The sequence below is a fragment of the Triticum urartu genome, chromosome 4 (assembly GCF_003073215.2).
Source record: "Triticum urartu cultivar G1812 chromosome 4, Tu2.1, whole genome shotgun sequence".
NCBI lineage: Eukaryota > Viridiplantae > Streptophyta > Magnoliopsida > Poales > Poaceae > Triticum > Triticum urartu.
Genome location: NC_053025.1, coordinates 503,789,081 through 503,806,504, shown reverse-complemented (window position 1 = coordinate 503,806,504; position 17,424 = coordinate 503,789,081). Strand labels below are relative to the sequence as shown.

At 46.2% G+C, this 17,424-nt stretch overlaps 2 long non-coding RNA genes across 3 annotated transcripts; both read right to left on the bottom strand.

Moving 5' to 3' along the window:
- Positions 1-1,354: 1,354 nt before the first annotated feature.
- Positions 1,355-2,640, bottom strand: LOC125554001. The gene is made up of 3 exons (XR_007304291.1): positions 2,603-2,640; positions 2,433-2,512; positions 1,355-1,393 (listed from the first exon to the last, which is right to left on the bottom strand). It is a non-coding gene; the product is annotated as an uncharacterized LOC125554001 (long non-coding RNA).
- Positions 2,641-11,602: 8,962 nt separating this feature from the next.
- Positions 11,603-16,937, bottom strand: LOC125552297. Of its 2 annotated transcripts, XR_007303503.1 has the most exons (5): positions 16,379-16,937; positions 15,045-15,515; positions 14,635-14,738; positions 12,295-13,876; positions 11,603-12,229 (listed from the first exon to the last, which is right to left on the bottom strand). It is a non-coding gene; the product is annotated as an uncharacterized LOC125552297 (long non-coding RNA). The 2 variants fall into 2 exon arrangements; XR_007303502.1 differs by having other exon boundaries at positions 11,603-13,876.
- Positions 16,938-17,424: the final 487 nt, after the last annotated feature.

Sequence of the window (17,424 nt, the reverse complement as noted above, 5' to 3'; positions counted from 1 at the left end):
GCTGGAGCAAGAATACTAGAGGTTGAAGAAGCACTATGGCCGTTGGATGAACATCGTATGGTAACTGGAATCGTTCATATTGACTAAGTTGACAAAGCCCTGCGCCCCCATCAACTTGGTAGGCCCACAAGTCAGCCTCCCACTATGCTGGGTTCCAGCTGGCAAGGGGAGTATTCATTTTTTTTGTGCATAATAAGGAGGCACTTCCTTGCGTGCGAAGATAGGTGGTGGGTCCGACCTATCAGCGGGGGCACATTTTTTTCGCGAAATACAGAGGCCCTTCCGGTGGGTTCCAGATGTCAGGTGGAGGAATCAAAGACTTGAGAAGGCGTGCAGAACAAGCTAGTGTACCAGTAAAGAGACGTTGCTGAGTTTTAGAAAAAAGAGAGACGTGCTCCTGTAGCTGCTTGGGATCCAATCCTAGACTATGACTATATATTGTGCTATGCTACTCTGCAAGTAATGAAAGTGACATATCCAACATTCACTTCTCCCCTTCTCTACTTACTCTGCCTAGCATCAGAAGCTCTGGCCGCAGCAACCATATATGTGCCAAGTTGCCACCCGTACACTACAGGAATCAGCTATTTTGCCGTCTGCCACGGCGGACGGCAAAGGCATGAACGGCGGACGGCAAAGGCCTTTGCCATCAGCCGCGGACGGCAAAAGGCTCCGGCAAAGTAGGCTACGGTAAACAGCTACTTTGACGTCTGCTTTCTGGCGGCTGACGGCAAAGTCCCTTTGCCGTCTGCGGCGGACCGCAAAGAGAGCGGACGGCAATAATTGCGCTGTCAGTCCGTTAAGTGGCTAACAGCAGGCCTTTGCCGTCCGCCGCTGACAGCAAAATTTCTAGTGTCTTTGCCATCCGCCGTATGATGTCATCTACACGTCACTACATGGCAGGTTCTTTGCCGTCTGCCACTGATGGCAAAGTCTTTGCCGTCTGCCACTGTAGGCAAACTGACCAAATGGGTCAGCTCCCAGGAAGCACAGCTGGATGCCACGTGTCTTATTTGCCGTCCGCGGCGGACGGCAAAGATCCCGTTGCCGTCGGTGGCAGCCGGCAAAGAGCCTGCTTATTGGCTCTTTTATCTGTTTTTTATTAAATCCAACAATTTTCATCACAAATATATATGACATATATAGATATATTTCAAAAGGCCATTACAGAGCAAACATATAAGATATCCAACACATAACTTCATCATCCAACCATATATATTACATGCATAGTTCCATCATACATAACAAGTTCAACATAGAGGCATCCAACCATATATATTACAATAGTTTCATCCAACGATACATGCATAGTTCAACGATACAAAAGAAACAGAGAAAGGGATAATAAGGAGCACTCCATCTATGCAAGCTTTCATCAAGTGAATGAAATCTGCAAAATGAAAAATAAGAAAGTTAGAACAAGAAGAGTAGAACAAGAAGAAGAGTAGAACAAGAAGAAGACTAGAACAAGAAGAGTAGAACAAGAAGAAGACTAGAACAAGAAGAGTATGTCATTTATGAGCTAACTTACGTGAAATGGATCATATATGAGCTAACTAAGTTGAAATGGGTCGTTTATGAGCTAGCTAAGGTGAAATGGATCATTTATGAGCTGACTAAGTTGAAATGGGTCGTTTATGAGCTAGCTAAGGTGAAATGGATCTTTTATGAGCTAACTTAGTTGAAATGGGTCGTTTATGAGCTAACTAAGGTCAAATGGATCGTTTTTGAGGTAACTAAGGTGAAATGGATCGTTTTTTAGCTAACTTAGGTGAAATGGATCATTTATGAGCTAACTTAGTTGAAATGGGTCGTTTTTTAGCTAACTTAGGTGAAATGGATCATTTATGAGCTAATTTAGTTGAAATGGATCTTTTTGAGCTAACTTAGGTGAAATGGATCATTTAAGAGCTAATTTAGGTGAAATGGATCATTTTTAGCTAACTTGGTGAAATGGATCATTTATGAGCTAAATTAGTTGAAATGCATCGTTTATGAGATAACCTAGGTAAGATGGGTCATTTTGGAGTTAACCTAGGTGAAATGGGTCATTTTAGAGCTAACATAGGTAAAATGGATCATTTAGGAGCTAATCCAGGTAAAATGGGTCATTTTTGAGCTAACTTGGATGAACTGGATCATTTATAAGCTAACCTAGGTAAAATGGGTCATTTTAGAGCTAACTTAGGTAAAATGGATCGTCTATGAGATAACTAAGCTAATTATGCAATTTTTGACATAAGTAAGCTAAGTACAGATCGTTTTGGAGCTAACTTAGGTAAAATGGATGGTTTTGGAGGTTAGTAAGCTTATTAAGTCATTTTGGAGGAGAAGAAGCTAAGTCTAGGTCATTATGGTAAGCATTGGAGGAAATAAAGCTAAGTCTAGGTCTTTATGCATGTGTTAAGCAAAACACTAGATAAACTTACCAAGATCCAGGAGGTGTAGGAGCGGGGTGGCTCATGTCGGTAGATGGAGAAGGATCATGCGATGCTTGTCTGGAGTTACGCTGCACCAAAGATCATTTCCAATGTCTTGTTAGCATGATGACACTCAAATGTTAAGACTAGCAAGTAATGTCCATTCAAATAAAACTCACCGTGGTCCCAGGAGCAATCACTGGCATCGGCGGAGCGGTTTGACCTGTCTTCTCGCACACAGACTGCACATTTGGTTTTGACGACTCAGTCATACTAGTTAGTAATGAGACAAACACTACATGAATGTTTTGGCTAATCTGCAGAAGAAACTTACCACAAGGAGCTCGTACATGGCCCTTGCCTGCATGTCATTCCGTGCCCTCTCCTCCTCCATCATCTTTGTTGTCCTCTCCTCCAACTCCCGCTACCTCTCCGCCGCCTCCGCCAGAAGTTTCTCCGTTCTATATCTCTCACTCTGTATAGCAGCCTGCAACACCACTCACATGACCATTTGTAATCATTGATGGAAGCGCACACAATGTAATTAATGGAGAAAGATAACTGAGTACGTATCACTAACCTTGATGGCGAGTTGCACTGGCCGTTCACGAGGCCTTATCTCAGGAGCGGAGCTCGACTGGCGCGCCTTGATCTCCGGGAGAGTGCTAGGACAACAGATAAGTCCATCTCCAATGGCTATGGAGCCATGGGACCTCCCGCCACCAGATATCATCACCAGCTCTGGATCAATGGGACCCTGGCTCGGGTTAAAGTCCTCCCCTTTCCTCGCCTTTTCCCCTCATCTCTATATCTCACGAGCTTGTTGTGGGAGGAGATGTTGGTGAAGTTGTTTGCATCATCGAGGTCAGACTGAGAGAAAGCCTTGACTTTCTTGAAAGAGGCAGTGTGGGCCATGGCATACAGGTCGTACACCTCTGGCACCTTATCCGCCTTATTGTAGCGTGCCTGAAAGAGAGAAACAATGAAAATTAGTAATTAAAGGGCTCAAGCTAGCATGATGAATGAATTGCATGAATCATGAAGCAAACCACATACCCAGTTGCGCCCGAACTGATATAAGTTGGAGCTGCCTTGATGGTGTGGCACACCTTCCATTTGGGCACGTTTGTCCTTGGCCTCGTTGTGGAGGGCTAGCCATTGTGAGCACCACTCATCGACCAACACCTCCCAACAATCCATCCGATCCGCACACCATCTCGGAGGCGCCTAAGTTAGCAAATAGAAACTTGAGCGCTACGGCTAAGAATTACTAAATGAAGGAACTTAAGTAGAGAAGGCCTTAAGAATTACCTTCATGTACTGCTCCTTACTCAGGAACTTATCGCGGCACGCCGGCTTGGTCTTCTTGATACCACGCAAGGCGTAGTAGTCTCGAACAGCCTGCACCCGAGCCTCGTGCCGTAAGTTCTGGAGTAGGCGCTTGCAGACGTTCTCGATAACATGTGCCGCGTCCTCCTCGTATCCCTCCTCACACCTGTAGAATGTCTGCAATCAAATGAGACAATATTGATTAGTACAATTAATAACTAGCTAGTTGAAGATTTTTAAATGTGTAAAGGAGAAATTACCCAGAACTTTCTGATCACCATGTCTGCCCTCGTGTCGCACACGACACCGTCGATAATCTCATCCGGCGGGGCCGGGGCAGCCACGTAGTGCTCCCAGCTCAATCCAAGCTCTGGAAGCCGACCCTCACCAGGCAACGTGACAAACCCCGGGAAGTTTTGCCGGCAAAGAACTCCAAGGACGGAGTTGGGCCGGCGGACACTATGATGGTGGTCCCAACCCCTGCAGCATGACAAGGCCAACGCATTAGTTATTTGAAGAAACGTGAATGCAGAAGGTACAAAAATATTAAATGCACTTACGTACCTCTGCTCGCGGGTCACCGGCACGGACGGGAGCCGTGTAGCACCACGCTGGTAGACGTTGCCCCCCTCCTCCCCCTCCTCATCAGTCGGCTCCCCGCCATCATCAGCATGGCCACTCGGCTCCCCGCCATGCTCAGGCTGACCCGACCAGGTACCCCATCCAGACGTGTGCTCCTCCGGGGTCTCGTGGGCCCAAGTCTCGTGGGCCGAAGGCCCGTCGACCCGAGGCTCGTGGGCCGAAGACTCGTGGACCGGAGGCTCGTGGACCGGAGTCCGTGCAGCCTCCTCCTCAGACGAGTCCACCCTAGCAGTCACGTGCTCGGGTGAAACAGCTGGGGGCGGTGGCGAGGAAGGCGCCGTAAGAGTCACCCTACCTCCTCTCCCGCGACCACGTGCTCCACCTCCTCTCTTCTTCTTACCTCGTCCCCTGCTGGGCACCGCGGTCGACGAAGAAGGGCCCGGCGGTGTCGCCATACTGTCCAGCAACGCTCGGCGGAGAGGTGCGTGTGGAATGGAAGACCTCGCACCACGCGCCGACGAAGAAGGGGCCTCGGCGCGCTCCCGACCAGCGCCCACCATCTTTCAACACCTGCCATGACAAAGAATAAACGAAATTTAGTACAACATAAAAAAAGTACCTACATGAATAATAATATGTATATCACTTAAGTGTATCATCATCAAGTACAACATAAAAAAATTGAATACCTGACACTACTAATAATCTCGATCAGTATCATCAATAAATGCATAATCATCATCATCACTATAATCAATGATGGGCTCATAGGGTTCATTGGCATCAACATGTGCAAGGCCACCTTGACGTAATCGGTCAAGCATTGACAGGTCATCCGCAGCAGTAACCTCTTCTTGTTCCGGCTCTTCTTGTTCCTCCTCTGGGGTGATGTCGAATTCATTGTCGCTGTCTACTTCAATGTTTTGGGGTGAAGTATAGCGGTTCTTGAAACGCTTTTCGGAAAGACGTGTCTCTTGGAAGAATTCTCCTTCATATGTGTCTGGGTTAATGTGAGGATCATAATCCTCTTCCTTTGGGGGAGAAAGTCTAGCACGTGGCGGCACTTCATAAACGACATCCCAACCTTTCAGATTTGGATTAGTTTGGCAGGCCCACGGTAGATAGAATACTTGGGTCGCCTGTTGAGCCATAATATAGACATCAGGAACATCTAAATGAGTGCTTTGGTTGATTTCAACTAGCCCTATATGTTCATGAGTCCTTCTAGTCTCCTTCGGCTGAAACCAATAACATTTGAAGACTACGACATTCGGTGGGTTTTCACCATAGAACAGAAGTTCATAAATTGCTTCAACTCTCCCATAATACTCGGTACCTCCTTCGCCGATAGCAGATACACAACAATTTGTAGACTTACGGTCGGCCATAGATAGCTCTTTGCCATAGGTACGAAAGCGATACCCGTTGATGTCGTACTTGTCAAATGAACGGACCTTATAGTCAAAACCATTAGCGACTTGTCTCAATTCGGCGTCCATAGACTCTGAATTAGCCTACAAGTTTAATATGAAAGGATTGTTGCATTATGCACAAATTAGCGAATGAAATGAAATTGTCTAATAGAAATTACCGTTTGTTTGAACCAACAGATGAAACCGGGATAGCCACCTCCTTGCTTTGCGAGAAGCTCATACTCTTCGACGGAATCCTTTTGGATCTCCGCTCCATACGAGAATATGGCGACGTATCGACTGTATGACATATCCAGGAATAAGAGTAGTTCAAAGGAAATAGAAGTTGCGAAACAATGTACCGAGAACTTACTCGATGTACGGCCGCATTTCTATCAGGTTGTTGAAGATATACAACGAAATGGTCCGCCATTCTTCGTTATCCAAAGATACTGGATGTGAAACACTAGCTGGTGCGAGATTCCCTTTGAATAGGCTGAGGTTGGATCCACCCTTTTTAGGCTCGTCAGCATTGTACCGAGGCTTCGGATTATGCAAATGACGATTTTTGGCTTCGTAGTGCGCTGTTACGAAGTTTGCCGCCTCCTCTGTGATGAATGTCTCAGCCATCGATGCTTCAATTCTACGTTTATTTTTCATTTTTCTCGAAGCGTCTTCTGCATCCTCTCAGTTGGGTAGCACCAACGATTTTGCAGGGGCCCCCCCAATCTTGCCTCGGTCGGGAGATGCAAAATCAAATGCTGCATTGGATTAAAGAAGCCCGGTGGAAAGATCTTCTCTAACTTGCAGATCAACTCCGGCACCAACTCTTCCATTTCTTCTAGCACGCCAGGCAATAGTTCTTTCGCACAAAGAACACGGAAGAAATAGCTGAGTTCTGCCAGTACTAGCCATTCATCCTCAGGGATGAAGCCACGCAACATCACCGGCATTACCCGCTCAATCCATATGTGCCAATCATGACTCTTGAGACCAAATATCTTCAGTTTATCAAGATTCTCTCCCCTCTTTAGATTCGCTGCATACCCATCGGGTAACATCAACTGCTGTTGCACCCACAAGAGAATTTCCCTCATAGCTGGCCTTCCAAGATTGAACCATGCCTTTGGCTTAGTCCAGTTCTGCTTTCCTTTCGGTTCTTACATGTTTTGTAACGGCCTATCACATAGCGCCTCCAGATCGACTCTAGCCTTAGTATTATCCTTTGACTTCCCATCTATGCCGAACAATGTACCAAAAAGTGCCTTGGCGATATTCTTCTCAGTGTGCATCACGTCGATGTTGTGTGTGCAAAGGAGGTCTTTGAAGTAAGGCAGATCCCATAAGCATGTTTTGTGAGTCCACGCGTGCTTAGTATTATACCCCTTGAAGTACCCTGGACGTTGTGGATCTGGCTCGAGAGCGTTTAACTGATCCAGGGTCTGTTGGCCTGTCAATGCAGGTGGTGCAGAGTTTTTGACAACTCTACCCCTGATGAAGTTCTTCTTGTCTTTCCTGAACTTATGGCGAGGATCTAGGAACTGTCTATGCATGTCGAAGCAAGAAAACTTGCGACCGGCCTGAAGCCAACGAAACTCAAGAGCTCCCTTGCATGTGGGGCATGGGAACCTTCCATGCACACACCAGCCAACGAATAGCGCATACGCCGGCAAGTCATGCGTCGAGTACATGTACCAGACACGCATTATGAAGTTCCGTTTGCTAAAGGCGTCGTATGTCTTGAACCCATTATCCCAGGCTTCTTGCAATTCGTCCTTAAGCGGCTGCATGTACACATTCATATTTTTGCCCGGATAGTTGGGTCCTGGAATTATCAACGTCAGGAAAATGTTCTTTCTTTGCATAATCTGTCCGGGGGGGGAGATTGAGTGGAAAGACAAATACGGGCCAACAACTGTATTGGGCTGCCGTCATACCAAACACACTGAACCCATCCGTGCTGATGCCGACTCAAGGATGCCTCGGATCTGCCGCTTTGTCAGCATGTAATTCATCAAACTTTTTGCACGCAACACCATCCGATGTGTGTACCATCATCAGATTCCCATCTGCATCTAGTTCGGTTCTTTTGCCTGTTTTGTGCCATGTCATCTGTCTGGCCGTCTCTTCGACCATGAAAAGACGTTGAAGTCTTGTTACGATTGGCATATACCGAAGAACACTAACGGGGATTTTGGTCTGTGTCTTCTCACCGATACCGTTGTCTACCACAATATACCTGGAAGACTTGCAAATGGGACAATAGTTCAAGTCCGCATAGTCAAGCCTAAATAAGGCACATCCTTTCTCACAGGCATGTATCTTCTCATAGGGCATCTTCAGTGCACGGAGGATTTTGTCCGACTGGTACAGGTTTGCAGGCATTACATGGCCTTTGGGTAGAAAGCGTCCAAATACTGTCATAATTGCGTCATAGCATTCTCTGCCCAAGTTGAACTGAGCCTTCAGAGCCATTACTTGTGAGATGGCATCCAACTGACAAAGCTCAGTGTGCTCGTGGAGCGGATGTTTCGAAGACTCCAACATTTCATTGAAGGCCTTTGCAGATTCCTCCATCTCCTCGTCCGAATCCCGAGCATCATCATAGCCTTGCACCATGTTTTCCATCCCGGTACCATGCTCGTCGGTGCGACGACGATCCACCTCAGCTCGGTCACGTTGGGCAGACTCACCATGAAATGTCCACACCGTATAATCGAGCGTAAAACCACTCTTCTGCAGGTGTTTGCCCATTTCAGCCTCTGTCTTCTTTTCCCAATTGCCGCACCGGAAACAGGGGCACCAGGTTTTCTTTTGGCCATTTGCAAATGCGGCTTGCACAAACCCCTTAGTTTTTGTGAACCATTCAGCGCTCCATTTGTTCTGACCAGTGTGACCGGTATACATCCAAGCACGATCACTCATCTTGACTTTCAGAGCTACTGGACACACAACAAATATATATGTAATTCACCATGTATATATTCATCAGTTGATCTACTTTGTCAATTTTATTACGTCCATGCAACCTACACTCTAATAGGTAATGATAGGTCCTAATCCCACCCGTGTATGTGTAGATTGGGTTCATTTTCCCATGCTATGCTCCGGATCTGACGCAAAATTTCGGCAGCACCTCCCCGCTGTTCTCCTGATACACATCTCTGCAATAAACAGAGAGGATGTGTACCCGGAGAACAACAGGGGAGGCACTGACGAAATATATGCGTCGGATCCGGAGCAAAGCATATGGGAAAACGAACCCAATCTACACATACTCGGGCTGTCCATGGATAGCGTTGGACAATTCGAAAGAATCAAGGTTATAAATATGCAAATGCATGCATATTTATAACTATGACGCTTTCGAATGGGAGACACATATTGGTTACGCATACTGATGATTCAAGACACATATATAGCTAGCTATCCAGTTTCATCGGAATAGATCAAATAATTAATTGGGGAGGACTTGTCATTTGTGCTCACCCACGAACGAAGGGGCAGAGCTCGTCAAACGCACGGCGAGGTCATCGAACACCAAACCTCGCAGCGATGAAACAACTGCACATTTAAAACTACACGATCAACACAATTATATATGATGTTTTTCATAACAAAATCGAAAAATATATGACCTAACTAATAATTTACAAATATATGACCCCGTCGGCCTCTGGAAGGCCAAAGAACACCTTTTCGGGAGGTGTCGGTGGTCGGGGTGTCCTGTCGGTGTCGGGGTGCCGTGTCGGGGTCGGGGTTCTGTTTCGGGGTCGGGGGGTCGGGGTGTCGTGTCGATGTCAGGGTAGTGCCGTGTCGGTGTCGGGGTGTTCTTTCGAGGTCGGGGTGTGGTGTCGGGGTCAGGGTGTCGGGTCAGGCTCGGGGTCGGGGTGTCGGGTCAGGCTCCGGGGGGTCGGGTGTCGGGGTCGGGGTGTCGGGGTGGGTGTCGGGGTCGGGGTGGGTGGGTCGGGGTGCCGGTCGGTGTCGGGGTCGGGTGTCGGGTCGGCGGGGTCGGGGTCCGGGCGGGTGTCGGGTGGTGCCGGGTCGGGGTCGGGGTGTCGGGTCAGGCTCGGGGTGGGTCTCGGGGTCGGGGTGTCTGGTCGGGGTGCGGGTCGGGGTGCCATTCGGTGTCGGGGTAAGGGTGGGTGTGGTGAGGGTGTCGTGTCGGGGTGTCGTGTCAGTGTCGGGGTCGGGGTCTCGGGTCGTGGGTCGGTGTCGGGGTGCTTGGTGGTCGGGGTCGGCGTGTAGGTGTCGGGGTCGGTGTGTTGGCCGGGGGTCGGCGGTCAGGCTCGGGGTCAGGGTGTCGGGGTCGGGGTCGGGGTCGGGGTTGGGGTGTCGGGGTCGGGGTCTAGGGGTCGGGGTGTCGTGTCGGGGTGCCGGGTCGGGGTCGGGGTGCCGTGTCGGGTCGGGGTTTTTTCCTCTTTTTTCCTTTTCTTCTTCTTCCTATTCTTCCTTTTCTTCCTTATTCTTCTTCTTCTTCTTCCTCCTTTCCTTTTTCCTCTTCTTCTTCTCCTCCTCTCCTCTTTTTTCTTCTTCTTCTTCTTCCTCTTCTTCTTTTTTCTTCTCCTCCTCCTCTTCTTCTTCTTCCTTTCCTTTTTCCTCTTCTTCTTCTCCTCCTCTCCTCTTTTTCTCTTCTTCTTCTTCTTCTTTCCTCAAACTAAACTAAACCTAAAACTAAACCTAAAACTAAAAACTAAAAAAATCTAACCTAAACATAACCTAAACTATAAAACAGAAAAAAGGAAAAACTAAATCTAAACCTAAAACTAAACTAAAACTAAACCTAAAACTAAATCTAAATCTAAACTAAAACTAAAAAGGAAAAAAACAGAAAAAAAACAGAAAAAAAGGAAGGGGGCTCACCTGGGGCAGGGCCGGTGGAGGAGGGGGGCGGGGCGGTGGAGGAGGCCGGTGGAGGAGCTGGCCGGGGCCGGGGCGGGTGGGGCCGGGGCGGGGGGCCGGGCCCGGGGCGGGCGGCGCGGGGGCGGGGCGCCGGGGCGGCGGGGGGCGGGCGGGCGGCGTGGGGCCGGGGCGGGGGGGGCGACGGGGCGGTGGGGCCGGGGGGCGGCGGCGGGGCGGGGGTGGGATGTGGCGGGGCGCGTCGGGGCGAGGAGAGAACAGAGTAACGGGCGGGGGGTACATGCCGTTAGGTAGTGTCCTCTTTGCGGTCCGCCTCTCTTTGCCGTCCGCCCTTTTGCCTCTTTGCCGTCTGCTGGCAGACGGCAAAGAGGTGGGCCGTTAAGTTTTTTTCCAAATGGGTGGGGGTGGGGGCCACCTCTCTTTGCCGTCTGCTTTTGGGTAGCTGATGGCAAAGAGCTTCTTTGCCGTCCGCTAGCTGACGGCAAAGAGCTGGCAGATGGCAAATGAGCTGATTCCAGTAGTGATCCCCTCTGGGTCTCATCACAACCCCGCCGGCACGCAAACCGCAGCCGGTTGCTCATCGCAACCCACTGCCATTGGTGTGGTGTCACTGCTGCAAATCACACAGAGTCATCTGTCGCGTCTCAACCACAATCCTCAACCATGGCCTAGTCTTCTACAAATGCCCGAATCATGGGGTAATAATATATTTAAATGTTGTTCTGCTGCTTTCGGTTGTTGAAATTTTTAATAGTTTGGTTGATGATCCTCCAATTTTATTCGTGCAGAAAAGGGAAGATTCATGTGATTTGCATTTCTGGGAAGTTGCTGATGCTGGGCGTAGTGTTGTGAACATCTAATGATTTGTATTAATGGAAACAGGGGGTATCCCATTTTGCTCATAAATAAATAGTAGAGGCCCTTTTGGTAATAAACTAGAAAAAATGCCTGTGCGTTGCACCAGGCGAAATATTATGTATAAATCGCTCCACATGCTATTATGCAACATTTTTAATATAATTTTTCCAAATGTCAGCAATATGGTCAATGTAACCTTTGAGTGTAGCAATTATGATCTCGACGCACCGCGATCTAGCAGGGTCCGTGCAACAGGATTGTAATGAACGAAATTGCTATCTTTTCTCTAAAAGAAACAGAAATAAGGCAACCTGCAAAAAGTAAGGCTTGACAAGGTTTTCATCCATGGTGACGATGGACCCTGTTTATACTTCCTAGGTTGCAACACCAGGACAACCCGATACAAAATGCCCGTGCGTTGCAACGGGGAAAAAGTATCCACGTACTTAACATTTATAACTCGTAAATACATCTAATTCAATGATGCTTCCCTACAAGCAAACATCGTTTGCAATGTACTTGGGTTGACCGGGAGGAGGAACTGGATGGAAGAGTGCGTTTCGTATCCCACTGCGAGAGCAGGATAAAGATACTCCGTACTTGGGCTAATACAATAGGGAAAATTGAGGAGTTCATGTCGCTGATCTGAGCCGCTAACCCTGTTTTCCATTTAATTCCGATTCCCTCACCATTCTCTCCTGTTGTTCATCTTGTTCACACCACATAAAGGTTCTGAATTGCGTACTCGTATCTTGGCTTCTGGTTCTATTTGCAATAAACAGAATAAAATATTAGGTTGACTCATAATAACTTTAATATAGAGACCTTACCATGTCTCCGATCATCTGAAAAGTCATCTAATCTTGTGCTTTCAGACACCGAAATTGAGACATATGGCCAAGCATGTTGTCACTGATGTGCTGCAAAGGTAGGCACGAGAAAAATGTATGAGGCCACCAAACAATTCTTTTGTGTTATAAATGTACTCCAAAAGGACCAATCATACTAAAATATCATGGTACTGATTTTTAACATAATTTATTCCTCTCCAACTGAATTAAATGAATATATAATTGAAAAGATGTCATGTGCCACCTTCAAACTTCAAAGAAACGATTATCATGTATAATGTTTTGTCACATTCAATCTTGTACAATTAATCTAGTTTCACAAGAAGACGTTGGGCTATCCCTTGGCAATACTCTGAATCTGGTTCTTCAACATGTGTAAGACAAATCTAAACATATACGAAAATCAAGATCCAGCAAATACGCTAGCAAAAGTATTTAGTTTCGTCTTGCTGTCTGGACATGAAGTAAGAACATGAATCAATTTATCTGATGAGGATGTGTCTAGTTTCAGCTTGAAAGGAATAGGTATGATTACTATGAACAAAATATTTAGTTTCATCTTGCTATCTGGAAAGGAAGTGTTATGATTACTATGAAAAATCTCCTCATGCACCAAACACCTGATGAAATTAGAATGAAACTTCAGGGTGTCACTACTTGAGAACTTGCTCGGTATTCCAAATTACAAACCTTACCTATACGGAACGGACGAGCAACCCTACCCCATTTTTCTATTATACTAATCTTCCGCCAGGCAATACATTTAGCTCCATCAATTAACATGAGCAGAACAGTCCAGCCCAATTTTCCTTCAATCTGAACCCCATGACGTGCAAAGGCAGCCCCTCTTCGATGGCCAGTAAACAGAGTGCATGTGCGCTCCTAGACTCACAATACTAAAATGAAACTCGATTGACCATGTGTTATGGGTAAGTTAGCAATGCCAACACGCTACATCAAATCTGAGGCAACGAAAATTCAACCTCGTCCTTGGCTAACTAGAGGTACTGATGGATTTCAGAGTTAGACCAAAAAGGCATAGACGAGCACCATCTTAAACTACAGGTCTCCTGTGTTTCTAGTCAATTAAAGGATTGTGGCCAATGCCTACAATATGTCATACATGGGGAGCGGATGTACTCAATCACGTCGCTAGTAATGGCCGCTTTATCGAACATTGTCCACGGCCCGACGCGCTTCAGATTGTCATAACATATATCGGAGCGAACATGTATTAGTGAGGGTACCAAGCAAACTATGACAGAAGGCGAGTTGAGGGGATACGTATCTATTGGGGATGTGCCGTCACGGCCGACCCGACAAGCAAGTCCTGACCAGGCTGCCGCCAAGCGAGGGAATAGTGCCTAGGAGCCAGCTGCGGTACTTCTCGTACACCATGAAGTAGATAGCTTTGGAACAGAATACGTATCGAACGTTGTTGATTTTCCTGTGGTAGAGCTCCTTGAGGACCTCGCGGTGGTTGATTTCCAGCAGCCTCTTGAAGGCCAGGAGAGATTTACTCGATCGAGAGGCATGTAGGCCGTCTTCGCTGTCATATTTCCTATATAATAATCAGTAAACTTATAAGTGACAGTTCACTTAATAATGTAACTCCACTATAATAATAAAAAATTGCGTGTAACTCCAATATAATAATGAAGTGGCAGTTCCTATAACTCCAAATTGCATATCTCTTCAGGCTTTATTTGTGCTTGTTTCCTCTCTTTGGAGAGCTTTTGTTTCATCTCAACTGAAGACCATGTGAATCACATCAGAATTCTGCCATGCAAGTACACCTTCAAATTCGAATATGGCGTCACCGTAAAATAGGAATATGCTAGAAATTCCCACGTTAATCTGAAACATCTGACCGTTTATTAGATAGGAATATGCAAATGTTGAACTGGAATTTAAATGTTTTGGTTGCAAGTGAACTCGGTACCACCCTTGTTGTTAGATATTAGTGATGTGAGAAAAACCATTGTACTACATATATAAATTGAATCAATATAGTTTATTTTACAAAAGCACACAATACAATAATTTAGGATATAGATCAGAGGTTTCTATAGAATCTAAGCATTTAAAAGGAACATCTTTTCACTCATGCTGCAATAACAATTTGACAATGAGAATCTTGTAAGAACTACATTTTTAGGGATACAATCCGGAAATTATCAATTCCTAAGACCCTAGCTACAACCCAATAATGATTTATAACAAGAATGGTCTTACAAGAGCAAGATCAACATAATCTCTGAATTTCGTCAACCATGTGATGCACAGCAACCAACAATGGTGGAGCAAAGTGAGTTGTACCTGAATAGTGCCCGACCAAAGCGACTCAGTCTGAGATTTCGTAGCCACAACCATGGCAAACACGCATGGCCTCACCATGAGTGAGAGAGGGCACCAAAGCTATTCTGGCTCAAATAGGATGAAGATGTTAGTGATAGGATAAGCATATGCCCCCTAGCCGTTGCTTAGACAACTCTGTACATGCAAATACAATACAAAAAATTGTTGGAATTGTCAGCTGAATAGCAAATTCAGTTAGAATTTCATGTCAACATAAAACCCCAATTTAATGAGATCAAGAAATCTTCTTGTTACAAAAATAATAAACACAAGCGCTAGAACAAATAGTTGTACCTAAATAAAGTTTACAGATGCACATGAATATATCCACACGAACAGAGCCAAATGAAGGGTCGAGTCAGTAACCTCACCATGATCCCGAGATAATTGCTATCCATCTGGAGGAGACTCCATCATTACTATGGAGTAGAGCCACAGAACTGCAGAACATCTCTCCTCATGGAAACCGGGGTGATAAGAACACGTAGAGGAGCATCATATCAGGTCACATAAGGCGCGTTGTCAGGCACGCTGGCAGTCGGCAATGCCATGGAGAAGAAGCATAGCAGAAGCAGCTGAGCGTGGATGTAGTGGATCAATGGGAAGGTCAACGCAACAACTTGGACCAATTGAATTGATGGCCATTAGATGGGTCGGTGAGAGAGAATTGGGTGGCACTTGGCTAGGGTCTTTCTTTGCAATGTTCTTCTTCTTTGGGATTGCACTCCATCGCCACACATCCTCGTGGTCTTCCCCATCCCGCCAGACACCCCTCTGCTTCTTCTCACGCTGTCCCGTGGTCTTGTGTCACTCGATGGCCTTACTGCTCGGTGGCTACTTCACTGTAACAATGGGAACCAATCTTGTTTAGAAAGAAGATTCTGTGAGTGAAAACTACAAAACTCATGAATCATCATGAAATCGAATAGCAGTACATCATAACCAAGGGAAGAAATTAATAAGTGAAAGGAACTTGCAGAAATCAATTGTTTATGCAAGGATAGTCTGCAAAATATGTTTGTCAAGACAAATCTAAAACCCAAACTGCTTGTGTGACTTTAATACGAATTAAATTGCTGAACCAAATATGTTTGTCAAGACAAATCTGAAAACCAAACTGCTTGTGTGACCTTATACGAATTAAATTGCTGAACATCAATATAGTGGAAAAGATATTAATAACCTACAGGGTAAGACTTTCAATCCTACTGTTTGCTAGCATGCATAACCATGTGACTCCCAGCATACACCAACAATGCAAAAAAAATAGAGTTGGAAGGCCTGAATTCCTAATACAAAGAAAATGATGATGAAAAACTAATTCAAGATGAACAGAACCAAATCCTACAGCTCATCCATCTTATGAGGCAAGGATTCTGCTTCCAAAATCTAATTGTCTCTGCAAATTCAGATGACCATTATAAGAATAATTAATATATCCACCATGAGCGTCCAGATCTTATTGGAGCTGCTATGTCTAGGCATAAAAAAGGGAAACACCTAACTGCAACTTCTTTATACGATTAAATAAAATTTGATAATACATTTGTCAAACAATAGGAGCCGGCGTACCCATGTGTCTTGAGACTCCACATGATGTAAATTAATTAGCAACCCATTATTCTAGTAACCCAATTAACTCCCACCATCATACCATTTTTTGAATCATATGAAAGGAGAGTTAGTCTCATATGTCGGAGTATACCTCAAGGATCTGTGACTGAAACTGGCTGGGACAAACACACAAACACCTTGTGTGCAAAAAATAACTGAGAACATCCACAAACACATGTGCATCAGAACTTGAGGTGGAGGGCGGTGTAGAGGGGGCGGAGGGGTCGCGGGCAAGTGCAGCAACGACCAACTGGCGGTGGCTCTGGTCGAGCGGCGAGCACGAGCCCTCCCGGGCGGCGTACAGCGAGGAGCTCGGGAATGCAAACGAAAGGAGGAGACGAAGAAGACTGGTGGTGTAGGATGCTTCGAACACCTCCGTCGGCCATCGGCCGGCAGCCGGCGCGGAACCGGACTAGCTAGCGGTGGCTCTGGTCGAGCGGCGGGCGCGAGCCCTCCCGCGTGGCGTGCAGCGAGGAGGTAGGGCGCGCGAAGGAAAGGAGGAGCTGAGGAAGACCGGTGGTGTAGTGTGCTCTGATCACCGGCGTCGGCCATCGGCCGGCACGGCACCAGATCGAGCGTCGCGCAGGTCGTGCGCCTCCTGGCGGCTGGGATCGGGAGGAGAGGGAGAGAGGAGAGCCCGTGGTCGTGCATGTTCCTGTTTTTTGTTTACAAAACCTGGACGAAACATTTTCTCACATTAGAAAAAGACTTCGGGTTCAATAGAAAAAACAATAGGGACTTCATTGCAAAACTACCACGACGGTGAACCCGGAGACTCAATCTGTGCTTTATTATTAGGGAAAGATAAATAAATTAGCAAAGGCCCTGTCGGGTCAGCTTTGTTCTCATTCGAAGAAGTCGAGCAAATTGCTGTCCAACAACCAACTATGTCATCAAATTGATGTTTCACAGCCAAATATGTGAACAACTAAACAACAATGTCATCATGTTTTAGTCGTCATACAATCACCAAACACAAATCAGTATACATAACAAGTGATGTTCTCACAGGAAAATACTAAACAACATGTTCATCCGGTTTCAGTTGTCATAGCAAACACAATTTTACATAGTAGATAAAAAAACGTCTTCTGATAGGAAAATATGACAAAAGCAATGTAATCATCATCCGCAGCA